At 39.0% G+C, this 27,187-nt stretch overlaps 1 long non-coding RNA gene across 5 annotated transcripts in view; it reads left to right on the forward strand.

Annotated features, from left to right (window-relative positions):
- Positions 1 to 572: 572 nt before the first annotated feature.
- LOC139361852 (uncharacterized) overlaps positions 573 to 27,187 on the forward strand; it is a 324,906-nt gene continuing 298,291 nt past the window's right edge. For all 5 annotated transcript variants that reach the window (XR_011619612.1, XR_011619615.1, XR_011619614.1 and 2 more), the window contains exons 1-2: positions 573 to 860; positions 26,962 to 27,030. This is a non-coding gene — a long non-coding RNA (uncharacterized lncRNA). The remainder of the gene's footprint in view (positions 861 to 26,961; positions 27,031 to 27,187) is intronic.

Here is a 27,187-nt window from a genome sequence, read left to right on the forward strand (position 1 = left end):
ATTGTATTTCACCAGGTAAAGAAAGCTTTTTATGGTTTGAATCTTCTGGAAACATCAGAGAAAGGCTGTCCTTGTCATCTACACTACAATGAAACTTTGGGACCTTGAACTTTGGGTTCGTGGTCTCACAACTGAGAAGGGTCCCTCCATGCTCTTGGAGCTGTGCACCCATTGGAACTCTTAAGGTAAAACTAACCAGGGAAATTTCTCCCAAGAAGAGGATGGCATCCTTGATGTGAACAGCTTTTCCCAAGTTCACACATTAAGACTTCTACTATCATGAACCTCTTATCTTTGAATATTTTTTCTTGCTTACGCCTCTATGAACAATAGAAGTGGAAAACGGGTATGTTATGTGCACTTATGGGGTATATTTTTATTTGTGAAGAAGTGTGGAGCCAGCCTTATACATGGATAAACTTATACTTTGATAGATAAATGACGAAGGCCTAGTGTAGGTAAGAAACTTTAATGGTACATGCATTGCCTCATAATCAGTCAAAAACAATACATTGATTCACTCCTCTTAATCAGTATTATGGGTTAAAGAGAGCATTACCAGCAGGCCTTCATTCTTCTAAAAGGGTGTCATTTGTTAGGTCCTTTTTTCATGGTTTAAAGTAAAAGAAACAATGATTAGAAATGTATCCCTCATGACAGGTTCTATAGCAAATTCTACTGTAAAGGCTACAGTTACACAATAGACTCTAAATTCTCTTGTGAAAGTTATAATAGAAGTGGCTAAACAAAGAAGGATCTGTGTAGCTGCTGGCACTTGTGGCCTATGGAGAAAGACATCAGATGTAGATTATAGAAATTCAGTTTGATGAAGGGGATTGATGAAGAAATTGTTTAGTCAAGTGAGTAAACTCTTTATCTAACTCATTCTTTGATCTATTTGATTTTAGGAGGTTTGGTTTATGGGGACCTTGGATAAGGAACATACTCCAAACTCTTAATAATAGTCATAATAATAGTCATAATAATAGTTTCCCTGGTATGCTGTATTCTCTCAAAGGTTTTAAATGCTTGCATGCAGCCATCTCTAGAATGGTTTCTCTTCAACTGGAATAACAGGAGCTGAAACAAATGTGCAACCATGAGAACACCACAGCCTATAAATGATGTGCTGAGACCAGAAACCCAAAATGATGGTAACTGAGAGTGGTGCTAAGGCCCTAAGTTTTGGTTACCCTCTCACCCAAGTGAGAGCCTGACTAAAACGGGAGAACTTTTGAAAACAAAATTATGGGAGGCCATTGTTTTGAACTGAGCTCATGAACTAGGCCCCAAGAAACTAAACCAAAATGGAGTTGCTCATGCTAAGACTTTAAGGAAACACGTAGATTCCAGAACTACCAGGTTTTTTTTTTTTCTCCTGCAAATCTCTATTACAAACATTTCTGACAGCATGGGTATTGACCCCCTGAAGTTCCCATTCAATTTTGTTAATCAAATTCATTTTCTTGGCTGGACATGGTGGCTCACACCTCTAATCCCAGCACTTTGGGAGGTGGGTGGATCATGAGGTCAGGAGTTCAAGACCAGCCTAGGCAAGATGGTGAAACCCTGTCTCTACTAACAATACAAAATAGCTGGGCGTGGTGGTGGGTTCCTGTAATCCCAGCTACTCAGGAGGCTGAGGCAGAGAATTGCTTGAACCTGGCAGGTGGAGGTTGCAGTGAGCCAAGATTGTGCCAGTGCACTCCAGCCTGGGCGACAGAGCAAGACTCTATCTCAAAAAAATAAAAGAGAAAAAATCATTTCCTCTTGCCTAGAGACTATCAAGCTTCAGAGGTTCTATCATGCAACAAAAGTTCCAGCCAATTCCAGGTGAAGACATCACCCCTGGCCGTGAAGAAGCCACTCTGCCTCCACTAGACACAACAGGGCAAGAATTCCGTGATCCCAATAGGTAGGGACTATGCCCCAAGCAAGCATGAAACAGTTACAAGAGAAAACCATCAGTCCCTCTGCCTCTCATAAAGATTTATGGGGATCACATCTCTCACAGGGGAGATGAGGCAGGAAAATAGGGTCTAGAGGCAGGGGAACATAAGGCCAATTCACACTTTAGCTATAACAGGAAATATCCTCTCCATAGGGCATATGCCATAAATGACTTTGTAACTTTACTCCATCCTCTCCATTTATATAGGGCATACTCGAAGTAACCAATGGAATCCTCTAGGGGTATTTAAACTCCCCAAAATTCTGTAACAGGGCCTTTGAGTTCCTATGGTTGGGCCACTCCCACACTGTGGAGTGTACTTTCATTTTCAGTAATCCCTTCATCCCTTCCTTGTTTTGTTTGTGCATTTTGTCCAATTCTTTGTTCAAGATGCCAAGAACCTAGACACTCTCCACTTTTAACAAAATGATATTATACACACTTGTAAACTGCTTTTAAAAATGAACTTATAATATCATTTCTTTATGCCAATGCCTGTCAGTCATTAACATTCAATGGCTACCTGGTGTTTCTTTGAATGAATGGAGTGAGCATAACTTAGTTTCTGTGTCTCTTCTGGTTGGACATTTAGATATTTACTAGTTTTTGTTGTCATAAACAATGTTAATCTAAAAACCTTGTGGTGAAATCTTTGCATGTATTGTTAATTGGTTCTTTAAGGCAAACTCTGAGAAGTAGAGATGCTGGATCAAAGGTAATGCACTTTAAAAATACTGTTGTTCTATGTATTGACAAATTGCTTTCTGGGAAGGTTATGTCAACTTATATTCCCAAGAGCAGAGAAATTGGCTCTGTTTTTAGATAATTCCAGTGAAATAATTTCCAGAATTATTCACTGCAGGCAGAATTTAATATCTATCTCCTATAAAACTTTATCTATTAATTTAGCTGTTAATATTCTGCAAGTAAACTAACATTTCAGCTAGGATACAGTCATTGAGGCTTTGATCTGCTAAGGACATTGCAGAGTCATCGCATTCAGAACTTGACAGTAAATCATAATAGTGGCAATTAGACTCAAATTTGAGTGACTTTAGCTAAATGCTTTAATCTCCATTATTTTTAGTCACCTCATAAATGGATGTAATTAAAGAATCTATACTATAGAGTTGTGTGAAGGTCAAATAAGATAATTCATGTAAAGTGTACAGCACATGGCCTGGCACAAGAGGAAGTGCATAAAAGCGTTAGTTATTATATTGTCTAAGGAAAAAATTATTGGAAAAATTGAGCTAATCTAGACATAGAACAATTCTAAGTATCTACATAGATTAGACATTCAAAAATATTGGCCGAACTAAATTGAATTTTTGGGGGACATATCAAGTCAATAAATCTTTCTAACGCCTTACTGAATGCACGACCTAATTCCACAGAAAAGGAACAGGAAGATGATGAGTTGTGGTCTTGTCTTCAAATAGTACACAATCTAGTAAGGGAGATAGGACAAATACCAAGATAATTAGAAGCACTAAAAAAGATTAAAGGAGGAAGAAATCCCTTCCATCTCTGAAGACGAGGGGAGATTTCATGAAACTCTAAGTGCCTTTTAAACAAATGTGTGGGGAGAGTATTCCAGGAGAAGAATGTACCCAGTGGGTTGAGAAACCATGGGCTGTGTGCAGAGTTACCCAGTTGACTAGAGTTAAAGAATCCCTAGTGATAGTGAAAGATAGGTCAGGTCAGATATAGGGGGTGGAATGGTAGAGGTTGTGAGTGCCTCCAGGATGGAGGGGGAAAGAGAAACTAGTTGGGAGGCTATGGGAGTAGTTGAGATGTGACATGATAAAGGCCTGAATGGGGAGGTGTGAATGCTGAGATAGAGTTCACAGGATTAGGGCACCATTAGGGGAGCATTCCAAAACCCTGGGGCCCCAGTTTGCTCTTGTTGCCATCTTAACATCCAGCTGCCTCAGCCAATTTGCATAAATCTCTTGGAGTCTACATCTTCTTTCCCCTTTTCTCCCTTCCTCTCTTCCTTCCTTCTTTTTCTTTCCTTTTTTCTCTCAGCTGAGTCAGATGTCAAAGTAAGGGCAATAAAGGTGATTCAAAGTACCCTTCGAACATGGTGTAAATCTTACGCTACTTAATTAAAATAATACTGAGGCTGATGTAATGAGAGGACAAGAGTAAGGTAATTTCTCTGTTGCCTTTTGTTATTTTTGGTTTTAATTAGATATTTTTAAAAACACTTTTCATTTTGGAATAATTTTTGATTCACAGAAATGTTGCAAAGATAGGATGAAGAATGGCCATATACCCCACACCCAGTTTCACTATGGCTAACATCTTAATTTACCGTGATATATTTGCCAAAACTAAGATATCAGCATTACATATTACTATTATCTGAACTGCTAACTTTCTTTAGATTTCACTAGTTTTTCTATTAACTCCCTTTTTTTGTTGTTGTTGTTCCAGGCTCCAATTCAAAGTACCATACTGCATTTAGCTGTCATGTGTCTCCCCAGTCTCCACTGGTCTGTGACAGTTTCTGAGGCTTCCCATGTTTTTCTTTACCTTTACAGTCTTGAGGAGCGTTGGCCGGGTGTCTTGTAGAATGACCCCAGTCAGGATTAGTCTGATGTTTTTCTCATGATTAGACTGGGGTTATGGGTTTTTGGAAAGAAGACCACAGAGGTAAAGTTCCTTTCTGGCCAAATCCTATTGGTAGGTACATGATATCTATTATAGTTCAGAAAGTTAAGTTTATACTCACCTACTGTGTGACTCAATGTACTATGACCCTGTTCAATGTCATGAATTCACTGGTTTTTTTCTCTTCATTTTTTGGGGGGGAGAATGGTGGATTTATAGGAAAAATGCAGTGAGCTTCTCGGGTACTGGGACTGAAAAGGTAAGAGTTTAAGGTTTATGAGTATTAGATGTGGTGGTAGACACTGTTGGCCCCTCCCCCAGATTTCATTCTCTCACTGGTGCACCCTTCTGTGGCTGTTGCAAGTGCTGCAGCTGATAGATTTACCTGTGACTTTCTCTGGGAAATTGCCCTTGGCTGAGTGAACCACCTCACTCAGAGATGCTTGAGAAGTTAATACCCACTATTCCAAGCCCTGGAACTTGGTCAATGATGGACTCTTTGGGGGTATAAAAGCCCAGGTCCCTTGCCTTAGAGATGCAATATATGGTCTTGTCTAGAGCCCACCCCTGCTTGGGGATGGGGTGGTCAGGCCACTGCTTGACACTACCTGAGACCCTTGTTCAAGTCTGTCCCTTTTCCTAATTTGGTTCTTTGACTCTGTTAACATTTTTCTCTTAAGAATATTCCCTCAACTAATCATTTGCAGCTGAACAAATCTATCAGATTTTGCTTAGAGAAACTGGCCTAAGATAGACACATACTCTTAAAAATGTGTGAGCCTTTGAGAGTGCTCTGTCTAGCCCAACACTCCACAGCCTAGGAAGAATTTAATTAAATTTTATATAATGCTTAGTCATTAAAGGTTACTTAATCCTGGTTGTTTTCCTATAGTAGGAATTATAATGCTGAAAACATTACTCAAGGATTCTGAAAAGAATTAATATTAGTAGGATGCTTATTATTATTTGGATAGTCTATGAAACAATCACTCTTAGTCTATCAAACTGTTAACTGCTGTGACACTGTGAGGAGAACAAAACTGCTTCCCTAAATAGTTGCCTTTTTGTACAATCATGAGTGGCCTGATTACTAAGTGTGGTGCTATGGTTACACCAGCTGCCCTGGGTGTATCAGAGGTTGAATTATTCTTTTGGCCACTTATAGGGAGCCTATGGTTAAAAAAGTTATAGCTCCTGGAAACCAAGCAGCTTCAGGTCCCCAAAGTCTGTGTCTTTGCAGCCTTGGGCTTATCTAGGAAATTGTAACCTAACATCCCTTAGTAAAATAGTTTGAAGCCGGGTAGAATTAGATAATAGACCCACATTAGGTTGCTTCAAGTCAGGATTATAAACATATGTTCTAAATACATACCAATAAAGTCAAAATATGAGGAAAGGGGTGAAATCAGAGATGACTAAGATTTCAAGCTTAGGTCATTATGATTATTTTTCTTTATGAAAGACAAGCTGGAGTTTAAAAAGTTTGGTGATTTTTAAATCCTAAAGAACAGTATAGTTTCAGGGAAAAAATCTGGAAATAGTTATTGTATTAGTCCGAATTCTCTAGAGGACAGAACTAATAGGATAGATGTATATATAAAAGGGAGTTAAGGAGTATTGACTTACACGATCACAAGGTGAGGTCCCACAATAGGCTGTCTACAAGTCGAGGGGCAAGGAAGCCCGTCCGAGTTCCAAAGCTGAAGAACTTGGAGTCTGATGTTCCAGAGCAGGAAGCAACCAGCAAGGGAGAAAGATGTAGGCTGGGTGGCTAAGCCAGTCTAATCTTTTCATGTTCTTCTGCCTGCTTTTTATTCTGGCTGCCGATTAGATTGTGCCCACCCAGATGGAGGGTAGATCTGTTTCTCCTGCTGCACTGACACAGATATTAATCCTCTTTGACAACACCCTCATAGACACACCCAGAAACATCCTTCAATCCAATCAAGTTGACACTCAATATTAACTATCCCAGTTATTTACTAGGCAAAATAATTCATTGTTTCAAAGACTAACCAGATAAAGGTAGAAAGGCTTATTCTGTCTGATTGCATTGTTGGAGAATGCAGCCAAAATTAAGAAAGGCAAAGAAATGATTACTACAAGAAAGAGGATAGGGGTGCCATGTGAAGAATTGAAATTTGATAGGGTGTTGTTGGGTTAGGGAAGAAACACACATAGGTAGATATTAGTTACAGGTGATACTGTAGTTCTTGGATTATTAGGTGGTGAGTTCATAGATTATGTAAAAAATAATACCTAAATTTAATATATAAGCCTTGGATTGAGTTTAAACTAATTCTTCTCAACTAAAAGAGAGAGAGAGAGAGAGAGAGAGAGAGAGAGAGAGAGACAGAGAGAGAGAGACAGAGAGAAAGAGAGAGAAAGAGAGACAGAGACAGAGAGGCAGAATATGAATACAGCAATTGTGTCTCAAAGGTATTGAAGTTTATATATATTTATTAATTTACTTGGCGTCGTTTTACTTAAGACATGAAAGGTAGCACAGATGTATAGAGAGCAGTAACAAAATAAAAAGGGTAGTTAAAAATATGTATTTCAAGGTATTCATTAATTTATATGGTCCTTTTAATTTCCACATATAGTCACTTTGAAAACTAGTGATACACAAAAAGTTGAGACATGACTGTTTCAAACTTTTCAACTCTGCTGCTTCCTGATTGTTTCTTGAACACCTTTCCTAAACTCTCTCTGATTTAGTTGCTTCATTTGAAAATGGAGACTAGAATCCCTACCTTTCAAGGTGGTGGTAAGAAACTAAGGTAATACTTGCACAGTTCCTGGGGTACAGCATGGGCTGGGCAAATAGTAGGAGTTGTTTTTAGCATGTTATTGCAACAGAATGTCCAGCCTAACATTCCTGATGCCCCAGAATTGGAAACTTAACCAAAGACTGAGGATTAAAAGGTATGAAATAAAATGGGATGGGACACTAGCCTCATAATCCAAAAGAAGCTGAAAAGAATTGGAGGCCTCATCCTCCTTCTAGGGCTTTCTAAGTGTGGGCAGCCAGGCTGGTTTTGCTAATCTCCTGCATTCCCCAGGATCCCTTCCCTGGTCAAGGACATTCAATCTATCACTGATTCAACAAATATCTATTGTCTGTCTATTCTGTGACAGGTACTGTATTAGGTTCCTAGGATCCAGCAGTGAATAAATAAGACACAGACATAATCAAAAGACTAGGATATGGGCAAAAGAACCTTTAGACTTTAGGCAGATCTTTAGCTTAGTAGGATGGGCCATGGTTTTTCTCTGTGAGATAGGGGAGGGATACTTCCCTCTCTCCTCAGTAGAGAAAAGGTGGCGGCGGTGGGGGGGGGGGGCATCAAGAGAGTAGTCCATAAAGATAGGGGTGCTAGCAAAAGGGGAAGTGGATTAGATGTCTGATTAAGCTGAATACACTCAGCTGTCCTAGATATAAGCTTATAGTAACTGAAAGTAACCATATAATTATGTAATATTCCTGGAGTATTGTTACAGGATAGTAAAGTGATTGGGAAAAAAAAGCATACAAAATACAATATTCCATGGTTTAGTAAACCCATTATATCATTGTCAACATCATCATTGTTGTCATTGTTATTATTGTCATAATCTTCATCATTACCCAGACCATTAATTTAGGGGAGGGGCACCTCTTACCAAAAGGAAGGTAATAAGAGGTTTAGGGAAGCCGAAGAAAAACTCTTGTTTGGGAAATACGAGTTTTGCAGTTGCGCATGAAGATCGTTCCTGGCTCAGCCTGCCTTCTAGTATCTAGCTCCCTTAGGAGAGTTCTCAGGTCACTGCAGCAATACACAGGGAGAATCGGTTCATATTTCAGGCCAGTTTGAAAACATAGCTGCAAGGATTTAGTGAAGGGATTAATGCCTTCCACAGAGCTGGTGTGAATTCTCTTCTCTGGCAAGAACACAGATGGGTAAACAAGTATAAATTCCATTTTTTTCATGAAGAGGGGATTAGGAATCTGCACGAAATAACTTTCTCTCAAAACAACATATGCTTGGGTCTTGTCCTTGTTTCTCGAAGGGAATCTTGAGCCATTGGGAAATGAGGCTGTTGGAACACAATGATCAGAATTTGGCCAGCATTCAGAAGCTGCCTCCTCAGCAGCCTGGCTGGGTCCAGGTGGGCTCTCTTATTGGGTTGCTCAGAAATGGCATCCTCTAAAGACTCAGAGATGGATGCAAGACATAAACACTTTAGCATGAGGTATCCTGGAGTCCTTTTAGAATTATGGAAGCTGCCTTCTTGCCGAGGAAAATTGGGTTCAGATACCACATCTGGCTTTTCTGGATTCCTACCTGTCATCTTAAGCAAGAAAGAAAATCTTGCCATGGCTCAAGCTTTGCCATGCTCACTTGGAGAGTTTTGATTGGTGTCTGGGATTATACATAAAGTTAAAAGTTAAAGACAATTTGGATGGCCTCCCAAAATAACAATAAATGAGGGAAAGAAGTCAGAGAATCCCAAAATAAATTCCTTTGTTATTTGCTCATATAAAAGGAGCATGAGCTCTGTAGTCAACATCATTTCTCTTAGGCACTTGTCTTTGTGACTCTGTAACTAAACGTCCCAACTTATATCCATCCTTATTGAATACATCTTTTTTTACCCTTATATTTTTTTTACCCATCTATTTTTACCCTTGCTCGTTCCTCAAGTTTCGATTGGAATGTGTGTATTAAGTGGTAGGATTGGTGTACACAAATATACACAGAAACAAATACACATTTAATTATATATACTCTCACCCCAGCCAGTGTTTAAAAAAAAGCATAAAACAATTTTCTGGAATCTTACTGCTCAAATCAACCCCCCAGAAGGATGATACCATCAATTTTGTATGGAAGCCACATAGTGAGTGAAGACCAGCTTCCTGAGAGATTAAAAATAAATAAAATATCAAAATGTAAAGCCACTATACCAGCATTTCTTAAACTTTTTTGTCTCAGAACCCCTTTACACTTTTAAAAATTATTGAGAACCCTCAAGGGCTCATATTGATGTGTGATATAGCTCTCTATAGCTATAATATTAGAAATAAAAACAAAAAATTTAAAAGATTTATTAGTATATTTAAAATAATAAACTCATATCTTAATATAAATATTTTTATTAAAAACACTTTTATTTTCAAAAACCAAGAAAATATACTGAGAAGAGTGGCATTGTTTTACATTTTGTAAACCTCTTTAACCTCTAGCTTACTGGAAGACATCTGGAATCAAACATCTGCTTTTGCATTCAATCTGTTGGAATATATTGGTTTGGTTGAAATATATGAAACAATCAGGCACACAGATACTTCAACTGGCAAAGACAGGGACGTTGTGGAATCCCTGAAACCATTTTGGTAACCCTCAAGGATTTTTAGACTCTACTTTGAGAACTGCTGCTCGGTCTAACACCCAGGACTGTGAAAGATTCTGAGTAGAATGCAGAGGACTCACCTCTTCAAAACAAACATGTGCCCACCGGGCCCCTTCTTGCAGCAGGCTGCACACAGAAGGGAATTCTAAGGAAGTACAGAAAGCAGTCTCAGGCTCACATTTGTAATCCCAGCACTTAAGAGACTGAGGCATGAGGATTGCTTAAGGTCAGGAGTTCAAGACTAGCCTGAGCAATATAGCAAGACTGTCTCTATAAATATAAAAAATTAAAAAATAATTAGCTGGGTATGATGGTGCATACCTGTAGTCCCAGCCACTCCAGAGGCTTAGTTCGGAGGGTCATTTCAGCTCAGGCACCCTGAGCAACATCCTGGGTAACAGAATACATGAGATGCTTAAAAATAGTGCTGGGAGGCACACAATAAATGGCTGAAATTTGTATTTTTAAATTCAATGATAATAAGGTTAATACTTATGAAATGAAACAATAACAACTATCCTTTAATAATATGCAGGGTCTGGTCTGTGGACTTTATACGTATTATTAACAAATGTAGTCTTTGCAAAAACTGTAAAATAGAGCATTAGTTTCTTAGGGCTGTCCTTAACAATGTACCGCAAATACAGTGGCTTAAAACAATAGAAATTTCTTACAGTTTTGGAGGCCACAAGTCTAAAATCAAGATGTTGGCAGGGGCATGCTTTCTCTGAGGCCTCTAGAGGAGACTCTGTTCTACGTCTCTCTCTTACCTTGGTGTTGCTGAGTGTCTTTGGTATTCCTTGGCTTGTAGATGGATGACTCCAACCTTTCCCTCCATTGACAAATGGCGTTCTCCCTGTGTTTCTCTTTTTCTTACAAGCACACCAATCATGTTGAATGATGTCATCTACTCTAATAATATCTGCAATGACCATGTTTCTAAATAGGGTCACATTCTTAGGTTCTGGGAAGGATCTGAATTTTGAGAGGACACTATCCAATTCAATAGAGGTAGATATTATTTTATCCTCATTTTATAGATGAATAAGCCATGCACAGAGAGGTTAAGTAATCTGCTCAAGATTACACAACTAGTAAGTGACAGAGCTGGGGTTTAAGTCGAGGCAACCAAACTCCTGAATCCATGTTCTTAGTCAATGTGTCATATGTAAGGAAAACAATTAAATACATAAACTATGATATGTTATAAGATTTCACCTATTTTTAAGAGCAAATATTTCCTTCAGATGAAATATGATAGAGAAGTCTATGTGGTAAATCTGAAAAATATAGAGTTCTCTAGTTGAATTTGTTGCAGAAAGGCCCTAAAAATATCCAGAATGCTGAGGAGCATGCCTTAAGAACCACTTTATTAGTTACTTCTTGTTGCTGTAACAAATTACAACAAACATAGTTACTTAAAACAAGACAAATTTATTATCTTGCTGCTCTGGAGGTCAGAGGTCCAAAATAGGTTCCACTGGTGTCAGCAGGCTCTAGAAAGAATCTGTTCCCATGACTTTTCTGAGGTCTACAGGCTATCTGTATCCCTTGGCCTGTGGCCTCTTCCTCCATCTTCAAAGCTAGCACTATAGCCTCTTCAGATCTCTCTTTGACTCTGAATCTTCACCCTCCCTCTTCTGTGTCTTAAAGACTCTTGTGATTACATTGGGCTCACTTGGAGAAAAGGAATATCTCATGTCAATTTAATCACATCTGTAGAATCCCCTTTGCCAAGGTAGGCAATATGTTCACAGGTTTTAGGGATTAGGACAGGTGCCTCTTTGGGGCCATTTTTCTGTCCACCATAACCATTGGCTAGATGAGAAGAGGAGAGGGCAATCAGGAGGTGTGGAGTGTTGACAGGACCTCACTGGTCAGAGGAGAGTCTGAGGTAGATCTTACAGATGGGAAGGCTTTCCATGATGTGGAGAGGATTCCCGGAAGGCTAAACAGCATGAGAAAACGCATAGCAGTTAAAGTGAGCCTGGCATGAGCACGCTGGGTGGCAGGGAGATGGGTCTAAATTGAAGAAAAGAGGTGTGAGTTGGAAAATTATGGAAACTGTGCAAAAGTTGGGTTCAATTCTTCTTCAACCATGAAATGTGGGGGGTAGTGCCTTCTTTTTAACAAGCAACATTTCAGTAAAATTTGTGGATGATCTGTGCTGGAAATTAGGAATGGATTAGCTCAGCTAAAATTCTATCACACAGCTTTTGTTTTCTTTTTTTTTTCTTTTTTCTGACTGGCATCTTTCTGTCTGTCTTTCCTGATTCCTTTAACCTTTTTTTGCTTTTGTTCTTTCAAACTGAGTTTTAGCTTTGTAGCAGACACCATCAGTATCCCCAATGCACCCTTTCGTCCACCCTGCATCTGTTTACCTTCAAAATGCCTCCAATTTTTTTTTCTAACATCTTTCTCTGGCCCCAAAGATTGCTTTGCGTACCTGCCAGGTGGTCAAAAATTTTGAAGGATTCACCACTCCTCCACTTCACAGCAGCTCTCTCCCAATGACTGAGGGGAGTTGACATATAAATTCTACTTCTGTTTTACCCCTTCATTGCGATAACAGTGTCCTACACTGGCTCCCTGAGTTACTCATTTACTCCTTCTCCAGTTGCCCACAGTAGTAACTTGACTGATATTGAACCCTCTGCTGGCTCCTTCCCTTCCTTGTCTCACTTCCCTAGTCTCCTACAGGTGTTCATTGCAATTGACTCCCAGGTGAACTAGTTGCCCTGTGGATCCATATCACAGGGGGCATGAATTATGTCTTTGGGGAGACATACAAAACAGGCTTTCATCAACCCCCAATTCAACCCCTCTAAAGGGTTAAAAGAAGTCAAGGGAGAAAGTGTTCACTAGGAAAATGTAAGAGAAGAGTTATGTGTAAACAGGAAGGGGTAAAAAATGTGCTAGAAGGGACTATTGCATGTAAAATGGTTCTAATTAGTAATATCCTGGAAAATAAATCTTGGTCCATTGTCAGGGGCAGAGTATAGCATAGGAAATACAGTCTGTAGAATCACTGGGAAGAAAGATCCAGCCAAGAGGACTGGGTCCCTGTAGTAGACATGTTTGCAGTTCTTAACCAGCCCCAGTAACCTTGCAGTCTGAGTGTTAGCAAGAGGGTCAGTTGAGACCTGACTTGCCCATGATTCAGATAGTCCAACCCTATCATGGAAGGACATGGTGCCAGAAAGTCCAGTTTCCTGTGAAACTGATCACCTAGGGAACACCTTGAGGAAGATCCAACATGAGTGCCCCCCTCTCAGATACTGGAAATGCCTTTTTTTTTTTTTTTTTTTTTCCACACAGGGATTTTGGGAAGTATTGCCCTGGCAAATACACAATTGACAATTTCCTCAACCCCTGGAAGAATCCCCTGAACTAAGGCTTATTCCACACGCCTCTCCTTTTATTGGTTAAAGATCAAGCAATTTATTATCAAGCTGTGTATTGCTGTTTGAACAGAAACTCAAAAAATTACCTTTTGAATTTGTTGATGTCAGTTTTAGATAAATATTCAGGGTCTGGAAAAGAATGCTGACTTCTTTGCTATACATTGGTTATAATTCTTATTTCTGTTATCCTTTGCTTTTAGTAAGACTGGATTAAATTGAATGTTTAAACGAATTAGAGGAAATTTGGGACCTTTTGACAAACTCCTTTTACATATACTGAACTTTAAGAGGTGAAGTAAGAGAAAAAATTGGAAAGATTCTGAGAAAAGTGTTGGTGGGTGCTGGGAAGTAGGAATGAATACTCCTGATGAGCAGGCTGAGGCCTCTCTAGAGGGCTTTGCTCTTCACTCTGATGAATGTAAGCTAATAGTGATCAACTGAATATTTTTGAACATGGGACTGATGCAGTCACTATGATGAATAAAGGCCCTCTAAATATTTTATTTTCTTCCATGATTTCTTTGTCATTCAGACAGATCATACAGGATAGATTAGGTTAAACCATATGAGACTAAGTTTGACCATTTTTGTACGCTAACCAGTCAAATATCGCAATTTCATGTGATTTCACCTAATGTCTTCTAAACGAAGTAACTAGAACTGGCTCAGATCTTCTAGTTGTGAAATGGACTCTAGAATATTTTCTTCTTCCTGTCCATTGGCAGCTGCAGAAGCCTGTCAGTTGGAAGATGGGCAACACCCAGGGTGGGAGCCCCCCGGGACTATGAATATTATCACATCCATGCCTCCTGCCTGATGGAGTCAGTTTTCAGGCCAACATTAGAGGACCCCTGCTGGGCTGGCGCCTGTTCCAAAGTCAGCTTCTCAGTGGGAGGAAGTGCCAGCATGTGGAGCTATCTTTTTCTAACTTCCAAGAAAGAGGAAAGGCAGCTGGCATCTTCAAAAGACTGTTGCTATTCTGTGGAGTCACCTAGAGTCGTCACAAGCTTTTCCCTGGGAATCACACAACCAGATGGCCTATGGTGAGCCCCTGTGAGAAAGGAAATAGACTGATCTGTCAAATACTTTATGGAAGTGTGAGAAAAGGAGGAGAGAGGAGGATAGATGGAAAGAGGGAAAGGGGAGAAGAGAAAGCATGGCGGGGGAGTGCTCAGTATTGAGAAATAATTGAAATTGAAGCTTAGAAACACAAAACTACTTTTCTAGACGTGTGCCTCCATGCAAATCTTCCATGGGGAAATTGAGGGTTGCAAAATGTCCAAATCCCAAACAAGAAATATAATATGTTAAAAAATTTACTTTTTTTTGGTTCTGTGGATTTATTGTTATTTTAAAAAATCCTAAAAATGTCTAAAATGTGTCACCTGGATTGAAAAAAATAAAATAGTATTTAATCAATGATTGAGCAATATGTAGAAAGATCATCCCACTTCTAAACTAGTTTTCTCTCCCTAGCTAGCTGTATAGCTTTGTGCCCCTCTCCCATTTTCTTCCTTTCTGGCCTCAGTTATTTTAATCAGCTACATGACCTAGTCATGTAGGCTAATTGTTGAAGGCAGTAGGGTCTGAGAAAAAGCTGGATGGGCAGAACTTTGACCTCTTACCCCATCTCACTTGGATCATGTCAGTGCCGGAAACTTTGACTCCTTTAAAAAAAAAATTGTCTATCTTTCCACTTAATAAAGCTCGAGTTCTTTCGATGAAGCCCTTCCCTGTCCTGTCTGAAGTTCACCTAAGAAAAACCTCCAGCATTCTCCATGTTTCCAAGAACCTCTATCAGATTGCTTACTTAAGATTCCACGAACCACTATCATACCTCCTTCAGTCAAGACTTGTCATCATTGATGGTAAAAAACAGAAAATAAGTGTGTCTGCTAATAAAAGACATTTTCTTTTTTCTTCCCTGATAGCATCTTGGTAGATATGGCCTGATTCAGTAATTGAATGTAATGGTTGGCTTGAAAATAAGACTTCAGACAGAAATTAAATGAGATTGATGGAAATACATCATCAGTGCACAAAATCCAAGGCATCTGGTAGAATTCTATTACCCATTTTTCCACTTGGGGAGAAAGATTAGTTTCTGCTGCTTTCTCTAAGTGCAGCAGAGGGAAGGTTGTGGCTTTGGTTGAGAAAGCACTCTTATTATCCACCTCTATTTTTAGAAGTTTTAGACATCTATCTTATTGACTTGAGTTTATAATTTAGACCTGTAACCTTTAGAAAAAATAGGCCTTCCCCCTTGAAATTTCTCATGCATGCTTTTAGTCCAGAGGAGAAATTTTTTGAAAATTTAGCAAAGCTTTCCTTATCATCAGGGTTATAGAGCTACTAAAAGAGAAAAGAGTGCTATTTTATCCATAATGTCCTGGGACACTCTCTAGATTCCCACTCCCTACCCGGAAGTCATGGTATCCCCGAGGATCACTAAGGATTCTAAGGATTCACAGTATATAAATTCAAGAGCTGGAGAAGTTCGGAGTAGTACATACTGAACATTCATTCATCCAACTGATATTACTTCCTGTCTATTTTCTGTTTAGAGGTCATATTTAGAGTATATATGGTGGGGGTCGGAGGTGCTCATGTGAGACATTACAGAGATGGGCTCTTTGGAACAACTGAGGGTAGTTTTAGTAGATGCTGCTGGCCCCATAGAGTGTTGCACTCCTCCTCTCGCTGCTCTAGGTATTACCTGATAAGAACTTGCTGTGGTCTGAAGTTTGTGTCCCCTCAAAATTTATAGGTTGAGATGTAATTACCAAGTGTAGTAGTATTAAGAGGTGGTGTCTTTGGGAGGTGATTAGGTCATGAGAGCCCCATCCTCATGAATGGGAGTAGTATCCTCATAAAAGAAGCCTGAGGGAGTTTGTTTGCCATTTACTCCATGTGCAGATGTAGCAAGAAGGTGCCATCTATGAGGAATGGGCCCTCAACAAACATAGAACCTGATGGCACGTTTATGTTGGACTTCCGGTCTTCAGAACTGTGAGCAATGCATTTCTGTTGTTAAAAAATTTACCCAGTCTATGGTATTTTGTTATAGCAGCCTGAATGGACTAAGAGAGGGCTGAAAGCTGAACCCTTCTACAGAGACTTGTCCTCTACCATGAGACCTGTATTTCTAGGAGATGCTGAAAGGTATGCTCTCCTTCCGAGGAGTAGCCACAGCTGATAACTGACTGAAATAGGGCACAAAAGCCCAATCCCATTTCCTCAAGATGAGACAACTCATGGTGCTGCTCATTCTGCAGAGTTTCTTGTGTTCAGGCTGAGACTGAGTTTCTCGTTCAGCTTCTTCACCTGCCCTGTCCTGCTCCTCTTACTCTCTTATGGCTTGTTTTCTTCTGGGGGCACTAAATCACCTGCATAAGAATACCCATCTTAGGTTCTTCTAGAGAACCTGATTTAAGATAGTAGTATTTGTTTTGTCAATTAATGTTGGCTTTATTTTATATGCAGTGTATATTCATTGTTGAACATAAGAAAATCTAATAAATAGGAACAAAATAAGTAGCTCTAGACTCTAGAAGTGGCCTTTGTTGACCTTGGCAAATATCCTTTTATGCAGAAATATTTATGTAGTAACCATTACATTGATGGCCCTGAGTAGACTATATCTCCCATATTTATGCCCTTGTTTAGTCCTTTCCCAGTTTGTCTCTTGCTTTGGCCATGTGATTTGTTCTTATCAATGGGATCCCAGCAAACATTATGCAAGAAGAGGCATGGTGAGAGCTTGCATTTCAGGGTTTGCATTGACTTTACTTTCTTATTTTCTGTATATTTTGATTCTCTGGCATTTGGGGACTTGATCCTGGAGAGAATGTCCATTCCAGGGCTAGCTAATTCCTAGACATAGCAAATGAGTCCCCTGTGAGAGTACCTTTGATATACAAACCAACCAGCCCAGAGCCCACACCCTCAATCATCTTCTTTATCTCTCACACACCAATCCAACATTCCTTCTATCCTAAATCACCCCAGGGCCAGGTATCAGACAACCAGCAAGCACCCCTATAGCCCAGAGCCCTCTGAAATGATGAAAACTTTCTAGTCTTAAGCTTACTCAGCATACTTACCCGGCCCCTTCCATTCCTTCTCGTGAAAACTCCAACAAAAGGTCTCAGTCATTCCAGTCCTTCTCCCACTTCTGCTTCCTAACTGACTTTAGTGCTTCCCTCCGTGGACCAGCACATCAGGCTATGCCTCCTGTTTCTACAGGTCTGTGCTTATGATATTCCTCCTTTGTGGCAGCCATTTCCTTGTCTGCTTTACCATATCTGATTAAAACAAATCCTGGGTACATATTTAGAGCAGAGTTTATTTTCTTAGAACACTCCCTCTTTAAAGCTAGTCCCCATGCATAAGGAATTTGGAGTAACTGTCCTGAATGATGAGTGAGACTCTAGAGAATGAGAAGCCCCCTAGGAGGCTCTACACCAGAGCTCCGAGCTGAATGCAGGTGCATGAGGAATCTCAGCTGTACTACATTGGGCAGAGCTTCAGTTTAGACCACAGTCAACCCACAGAATTGTGAGAAATAATGTCATTGTTGTTTTAAGTCACTGAGGTTTGGACTTGTTGTTATGCAGTAGAAGATTATTGAAACAATGTAGCAGGAAAGGAACCTTATGGTGCCAGGTCTGTCTTTCATTCCGCAGGTAGGCAGCATATCTCCCCCAGCACTACCCTGTCATTCCAGGGAAGGAAAGCTTTTCATTTCATTGATAACATTCTATGGCATTCATAGGCCCATGTTTCCCACTGGGCCAGGTTGCCGTATTTAAAAGGTGGCTCCCAGATAGTTTACTTTCGTTGGCTCTCCTCATTCCATGCAGTGAGATCAATAAACCAGGGCCCAACTCTCCTCTCTCTGTATGCACGGCTAAACAGAACTTTTGGTTCTGGCTGTGGTGATATGGCAGAGGTCCCACTTAGGCTCCCAGTTCACCTTTAACTGTCTTGATGGACATTTCAGGCAGTGACGCAGTTAATAAACTGGTACTCTGTTTACTATTTGGATTTGTTTCTTGTATTGCTCTACTTTGGGAATGCTAACAAATAGGAAAACTTAGCAGGGCAAAAGCCAGGCATTCCTGAGTTTTCTGACCCCAAATACCAAATACCATCAAAACCTCTCCACATTTTTACCTTTTACACTTTACATCTACCAAAATAAACTCATAATTTCTGTAACCTTCTTTTTCACAACCAATATTCTGCAACTATATCTTTATGTCTATAAAAAATCTTCAGTGTAATTTTCAATGGCAAATGGCATTCCATTATATAGATATAGAGTGATTCATTTAACTGACATGATTTTTAAAATTTAAGTTCTGGTTTTTTTCACTATTATAAAAAGTACTGTGCTGAATATTCTTAAAGCTGAATGCTTATGCACATTCTTAAATATTTTCTTAGGATACATTCATAGAAGTAGAATTTTGAATCAAAAGGATACGTGAATTTTTAAAGCACTTAAAAAATATTGCCAACCCTACCCCCACCACCAGCCACCACCAGGAAAGACTGGACCACTTTGTACTCTTAGCAGTGGATGAGTATGACCATTTTCTATCATCCCCACCATCATTGATATTTTTATTTTTACCATTTTTATAAGAAAGATGCTATCTCAATGTTTTAATTTCTATGTATTTGATTACAAATGAGGCTAAATAGTTTTTATAGGTATATTTGTCATTTTGCTTCTTAATCTGTGATGTGACTATTCATAAAATATTTTAAAATATTTTAATTTCCATGTAGTATCATTTGTCTAGAAAACTACATCCAATTGGCTATCAGTTTTGTGAATTATGGGAGAAATATGGACAACTCTTATTTGACCTGGTTGGAAGCAGAAAATAAATGTCCAAGTACATTTGTTGAACATGTACTTGACTTGATGGTGGAAATCCAATGTGAATAAGCCACAGTTCCTATACTCAAGTCCTCTGCAGTCTAGGAAGGAAAAATACTTAATGACATTTTTTAATTTAAAAACTATTATTTTATTTTGATAAGAACACTTAACATGAAATCTACCCTCTTAACCAAATTTTAAGTGTATAATACATTATTGTTGACTATAGATACTATGTTGTACAGAATATCTCCAGAGTTTACTTATTTTGCTTGACTGAAACTTGATTCTGATTTATTAGTAACTCTCCATTTCCTCCTCTCCCTAGAATGTTGTTCTTTAAATTCCATTTTGATTCAAGACATGACTAGGGTTTAATACATAATTTTCCAATTGCTTGGAGAAGTACTAGACCTAGAAAAATACCAGGAAAAAAGTATTGATTTGGTCCCAGAATTGCCACAAGAGTATTGTGAACACCTGAGACAGTTTTTTACAACTTTCTGCACCCAGCTTGCATGATTCAGTTCTTTGGATCTAGGCCTTTGTTTCCAAGTGTGGAAAGACCTCTCCATTGGGATTTGTAGTATATGCAGTAGATCCTAAAACTTTTTTTTTCTTAGCTCTTCCTACAGCAGGAGCTAAGAAGCCATACTGAGCACAATTTCTGAGTTGCTTTCACCTTTCCTTCTTCCATGTAATCTCTTCCTTCTTAGTCTTTTAGACAGCTCTATTTTCAGCTTTGCATCTGCAGAGTGAACCAGAGAAGATCTCTGGAGGCGAGCAGTCATGTTCAATTTTGTGTGAGCAAGGACTAATTGTACATTTGAACATTGTTCTCATGGGGCATTTGCTTCTTATTTTAATAATAAAGCTTGCAGTGAATATAACTACTCCACAAAGGCAAATTTCATTCAGATTGCCCCTCAAATAAACATCATGGTACTAACAGTAGTTTAGTATGCTTTAGATAAGGATTTTGAAAAAAAAAAAATCTTGTCTTCTCTGTCATTCCTTTGTGTCTGCAAGAAATAAGAATACAACATGGAAACCAAAGTGTACTAAGTTAGTTTTCTGATGGTATCAATAAGGGACCTTTTGTGGGTAGGTGTGCTTGGCATTTGTGACAACTCTCTGAATACTTCCAATAGCTCTAGTTTGAAGCTCATGATTTCTTATGGCTTTCCTGTCCACAGACTTATTTAAAGCTCTTTGTTTTTAGCTCACACCAAATTTCTGGTAATGAATTAGTTATGTTCCCACTTTCATATTTCAATTTAATTTAATGTTTTCTTAAATTATTCACTAATAACTTTGTTTCTTCTTTTTAAAGAACTTTTATTTTTCATGAACAGGAAGTATCTCTTACTTCAATTTCTTATTTCTCTTCTGAAAAGCAGTCCACTCCTTGCCAAATGAATGTAAGTTCTGAGGATTGGTAGGCATCTTTCTTGGAAGCTCTTCTCAGCCAAGTAGAAAGTCTCTCGTGGGACCCAGTTTTATCTTCTCTACATTTAGTATGAGGCTCTCAAAAGCAAACTTTGGAACTTATTTTTTTTGCAGCTCTGCTTGAGCAAAGAGTATGTTTTTGGCTGGTCTTACCAGAGGATGTAGTTCAAACACAATAATTTTTGAAGACTTTTCAGGCTGTCAAACTTCTTCCCATCTTTTGACTTCTAAAGAGCTACATCTGGGCTCTGAAAGTAGTTCAGAACAGTGCCTGAAAAAGAACAGCTCTAATAGTCAAAAGGGAAAAATATGTAAGGGACAAGTTAAAGAATGGGTAAAATCTTCATGTTTTTGCTCTTTAACCCATATAAACTAATGAGAATACGTTGTCAATATGTCATGTTTATCCTTTTGGTGTTGGCCCTCTTATTGTTGAAGCTTGCTTCATGAAAATAGTCACGAGGGCTTAGAGGAGATTGCCTCTACCTGCTAGCTCTGGAACAGGACACTGCCTTCCTCTGAAGACATTGTATACCACGATTGCCTTCTCTTCCAACTCCACATTTCAAAATGTGCCTAGTAGACCTTTCAGGTGTCCTGAATGCTATTCTTGGAAGAATCATAATGGATGCTAAAAGTAAACAAATTGTCTCTAAAAGAATCAAGTAAAGAGCTTGTAACAAAAGCCAAAGCCATCACCATTACCGTTTTTGAGTCATTACTATGTGTTAAGTCCTGTGTTTGTTAAGACTATTACATCCATTTACTCATATAATCAACCCATCCAAATGCTAGAAGATTGGGGAGTTTTATTATTCTAGTTTTATAGAAGGGGAAACGGAAGCTTAGTAAGATCAATAAACCTTTTGGCCAAAGATCTACACTGATAAGTAGTAGGGCCAGAATTTAAATTCAGGTTAGACTAACTTCAAACTGCATACTGCATACTGATGTGTTCACCATGCTAAGAGTTAACGATCATAGAATTTTATAATTGGAGGGAAACTCTTCTACCTCTCTCATTTTACAAGTGGGAGACCTGAGACCTGGTCTGGTTCTGGTGAGGGACCTCTTCTGGATGCAGACTTTTAACTTCTAGTTTTGTCCTCACGTTGCACTAGCATGAGAGAGTGCGCTAGTACTCTGGCCTCTTCTTACAAAGGCACTAATCTCATTCATGAGGGTTCCACTGTTATGACCTAAATGTCTCCCAAGGTTCCACCTGCTAATGCTATCACATTGGTGATTATATTTCAACATATAAATGTTGGAGGCACACAAACATTCAGTTCATAACAGAGATCTACTCACAGCATGGCGGTTTGCTTCTTTCAAGCCAGCAGAAGAAAATCTCACTTCAGTCTGCTGTATGTAACATGGCACGATCATGGGAGTGATACTTCATCACCTTTGGCATGGTCTCTTGACGAGAAGCTAGCCAATATTCATTCAAAGGGGTTTTCTTCAAGGGCATAACTTGTTTAGGGTCATGTCAGAATTCTGCTTTCCCAAGACAGAAGAAAGGTTCAGAGAGGATGAATGTTGCAGATGATATCAAACTGAAAGTTACAGAATATTCATATAGGTGTGCATTCAGGAATTACCTGGTATCATGGGTCTTAGCTGGGGCTAAACATTAGCATCACCCAAGGAACTTTAAACAAATAGCCCCATCCCTGGAGAGTCTGATTTAATTAGTCTAGGTTAAGACCTGGGCATCACATTAAAAAAAAATCTCCCCACGTAACTCAAATACATCCAGGGTTGAGAAACCTGATCTAGTCCAACTACCTTGTTTTTTAGATGAGGAAGTTGAAGGAGAAGAGGGAGTGTTCTAAGAAAACAAACTCTGTTCTCAAAACCAGGTAGGTTATGTCTTCTTGAAATACAGGCATCCAGCTACTTGCAGGAGTAGGGTAAGACCCAGTTGTTTTAGCTAAGGTCAGGTCTTCCTAGCACTGGACAAACATATGTAACCTTGTAGAGGTTGTCCAATTTGCCATGTGATTCTTTATGGTCAAAAAATCTCTAAATTTTAGGTTTGACCAAAGTTATGTTAAATTCTCTCCTTTGATGTATAGTCAACTTCTTATTACCAATATGATTTTCCCAGATTGAGTTTTCCAGATTTAGGAGAAAAGTATTTTCCGTTGTGGCTTAAACCACGTATTATTTGATCCTTTTATAGGATGCTATTTATTTTCCTGACATGGATGAAATCGGAACACGAACTGTGTCATTTAGAAGGGTGGTTGAACTCTTTTGGTAAAACATAATAAATCTGAAAGGATAAACTAAACCACCTGTTGGGCCAATGGGTCCTGATCTAGTGATCAGTAGATAAGGCCTTTTTGGGGGTTTGGCCATGCATTAAAAAAAGGAGTTCTTCACTTTTCCATGCCATTCACTCAGTCTCTACTACTATAGAATCCCAGTTGGTAGATAAATAAATATATTCCAATCAAAGCGGAAATTTGCATATTTAGCCCTGTGTATTCATCAAGGTTCTCTTAATATACATATATATACACACACACACACATATATATAAGTTCTGTTCCTATATAATAACACATAATAACATATATATGTATATTAGCATATATATACACACACACACACACACATATATATAGGCATTTATTACATAGTATTAACTCACACAATCACAAAGTCCCACAATATGCCATCTGCAAGCTGAGGAGAAAGGAAGCCAGTCCAAGTCCAAAAGCTGAAGAACTTGGAGTCCAATGTTTGAGGGCAGGAAGCATCCACCATGGGAGAAAGATGTAGGCTGGGAGGCTAAGCCAGTCTAGCCTTTTTGTGTTTTTCTGCCTGCTTTACATTCTTGTGGCATTGGCAGCTAATTAGATGGTGCCCATCCAGATTAAAGGTGGGTCTGCCTTTCCCAGCCCACTGACTCAAATGTGAATATCCTTTGGTAACACCCTCACAGACATACCCAGGGTCAATACTTTGCATCCTTCCATCCAATCAAGTTGATGCTCAGTATTAACCATAACACTCTGCTTCCCACTTGGCTTAGGCAAGCCATATTTCCATTTTGTAAGAGATAGTAGGGATACCAAAGCCCTAAACATGAGATTCCCTTGGCTCCCAAACTTGTCAGGAACAATCTTGAATAGCTGCTGTTTTACCAACAAAGTATTTCTGTATGTTTTATCAAAGATAATGGGAGCCCCTGAGAATCTGTCACTAGCTTCTAATTATTCCAGCCCAGTGATGTGGAAGGATCTCGACTGGGCACTTTGGCATTTCCTCACCAGACTAGCCTAATACTGAAAGTCACAACCTAGAGTAGATGATAATACAAGGTTTTCCAGATACTGACAATGAGGACAAGCTATCTATAAAAGATTCTCTTGAAAAGTTCAAGGATGTGATCATGCATTTGAGATGCACATAACTATATTGAGTTTAATTTAGAATGAAGAAGAGTGTGTTAACTCATTTTGATTAAAAACTCCTCTAGAAGAGCTGAAAAATGTCTGCAATATCTATAGAGAATTAAATATACAGTTAAATACCACATAATCATGATAGTCACATTGGAAAGACTGCATAAATTCCCGGGAGCCTAAGGCCCATAGTAATTAATGCTCCTGCAATTTATGCAGGGCTGTTTTTTGTTTTTTTTTTTTAATGGTAACTTGCTCTCCTCTTCATTAGCAGAAATAGTTACCTGTTACCGAGAAATGCAGTGACTGAGAAATACGGCCCTAACTCCAAAGAGAAACACAGCAGCCTCTTCCTGAGTCTGAGGAGGAACCAGTTTTTAAAACCAGCTCTCTGGCCTGATGTGGGGTACTAAACATTGCAGGCTGAGAGATGTTTCTCAGAAGATTGAGCAATCGTATGAACTCTATAATCTTTCTTCTTGTCTTTCTTGTAATTAGCACTGTCCTTGGTGTCTTATGTTGTGAATTTCAGAATGCAAAAGACTTGGGTGAGGCCAGGTATGGTGGCTCACGCCTGTAATCCTAGCACTTTGGGAGGCCGAGGCGGGTGGATTACCTGAGGTCAGGAGTTCAAGACCAGCCTGGCCAACACGGTGAAATTCCATCTCTACTAAAAATACAAAAATTAGGTGGGGTGGTGGCAGGCACCTGTAATCCCATCTTGCAGGCGGTTGGCTTTTTTGTTACTTAAAACACACACATACACACATTCATTCTTTATTCTCATTGAAAGAGTATGGGGTGGAGAAGAGGATGGATTGCTCTAAATCTTTTCAAATATTTATTAAATGAATTTCTGATTAGTACACACATTATACATAGTAAGTTTCCAAGGAGCATCTGCAAATCTAGCTAAGTTTAACATTTTTTTCCTATGATATTTCTATAGAGGTGGGGCAGTTGGATAGTCATGGAGACAAGTACTAGACTGTGTGCCCTGGTCCTGGATACAGTTTGTATCAAGAGAAAAGATGAATAACTATTTGGCAGGTGGCTTAAAATAAATTACAGCATCTATCCCCCCTTAATTCACTTTTCGTGTATATCTTCTTTTGTGGAAGAACTGAACTTATATCTCTGTGATAGTACTTAGAAGCATAAGATGCAGGATTCTATGAGAAAATTGAGTCTGGAGGAGTGATGCAATTTGATCAATGTCATACAATGGCCAAATATAGGTTAGAACCTTGCTATTCAAGGTATAGATGCAGATCATGTGTTGAACAGACTGATAGAAATGCAAAATGTTAGACCCCACCGCAGACATACTACATCAGAAATTTATATTTTAACAAGTCTCACTTGTGCAGATTCATATGCACCTAAAGTGTGAGACATATGCTAATTTTGAAGCTATAATTGTTTCTACTAGATCATTGATTTATGTGTGATGTTTTGGGCTGCAAGTAATAGCATCAAACAGGAATAGCATACATAAATAGGACTATTATTGTTTCCTATAACATGAAGTCAGGAAAAGCTGTTCTCATGATTGATTTTATCGATGACTAAAATTCATTATCACCCTTCCATTTCATTATTTGCAATGTTTTGGCTTTATTGCCTCATTGATACAAAATGGGTGCTATAATGCATACAGCTGAGTCTGAAGACAAGAATAATTGGATGAAGGGAGAGGGTAGAAGAGGAAGCCAAAAGACTTCTTCTCACATATTCATGTTATAGCCTGTTGCAAGATCGTTCTCAGAAAATACCCCAGGGCATGCATTCCCTTGGGTCTTCTTGGCCAAGTTTTGGCCACATGGTCATACTCTAGCTGGAAGAGAGATTCAGAAAACCCCACCAGGTTTTACAGTGGGAATTGGCCACTGCCAGTGAGGAAGACAGTGAGGGATGCCTGGGTAAGTAACATACAGTGTCTGCCTCATCATGCTGCCTTAAAGATATCCTGGTATAAATAATTATAGAACATGAGAGATCTTCTATGTTATTATTCCTTTTTATTCCTCCCCCCCATTTTTTTTGCATGGGAAAACTGGAATCCTGAGAGTTAAAGGGCTTCCCCTTAGTTAGAGGTTTAGTTAGATCAGAGGATTAGATAGAAGCCCGCACTCATTACTCATGGTCTGCTACTGTGGTGGACACTGTAGTCACAAAGTAGTTAAGTGTAGACACTTTAGTTACAAAAGTTCTGTAACTAGACATTATTAACAGCCCCCATTCCTCTATCTTCCTCTACTGAAGTGGTTGAAAAGCTAAAATATTCCTTGATTTGTTGTGGTCACATGAAAAGCTCTGGCTTAATAGTATATATTAAGGCAGATGTCACTGGGGGGAGCTTCCCCTTTTTCATACAAAGCCAAGACTTCACAAGGAGAAGGCTTTTGGTGCTTTCCCCTTTTTCTGACCTGGAATGTCAATGTGATGACTGAAGGAGGAGTAGCTATATTGCAACCTCATACGTGAAAGCCAGGCACTAAAGTTGGTGGTCTTGAAAAGATAGAGGGAAACAGAATCTTTCATGAAATGTAAGACCCTTGTAATGATTTTGTTCTGTCAATCTTTGGACTTATATATTAATTAATAGCCTTAATTATTTAAGTCATATTAATTAGATTTACAACTACATGCTGCATAATGTAATCTAAACTGGTACAGCTATATCTCAAATATGTCTCTCAGGGAAAACAAATTTTCCCAGAATACTTTGTGGAGGGGACTATTACATCAGAACAATTTTAATGCAACAGTCATCATCAGAAAAATTACTATGATCACTTTTTTTTTTTTCATTTATGTAACCTACAGATGCAGGAGACAGAATGGAAGTATGAAGCAGGGAACTGTTCCAGAAGAGTTTTGATGTCCTTGGAGCAGGTACACAATTTTGTTTTTCTGCAGAATTTTCTGTTTGACATTTTTATCTTGTTGACTAATCACTTACTCTATGCTGAAGCAATGGAATTCCTCCATCTTCAAATAGATCAGAAAGTGATGCTGTGAGTAATCCAAGCCTGAGGGGTCCTGTCCACAC

The sequence above is a fragment of the Macaca nemestrina genome, chromosome 2 (assembly GCF_043159975.1).
Source record: "Macaca nemestrina isolate mMacNem1 chromosome 2, mMacNem.hap1, whole genome shotgun sequence".
NCBI classification, from domain to species: Eukaryota; Metazoa; Chordata; class Mammalia; order Primates; family Cercopithecidae; genus Macaca; species Macaca nemestrina.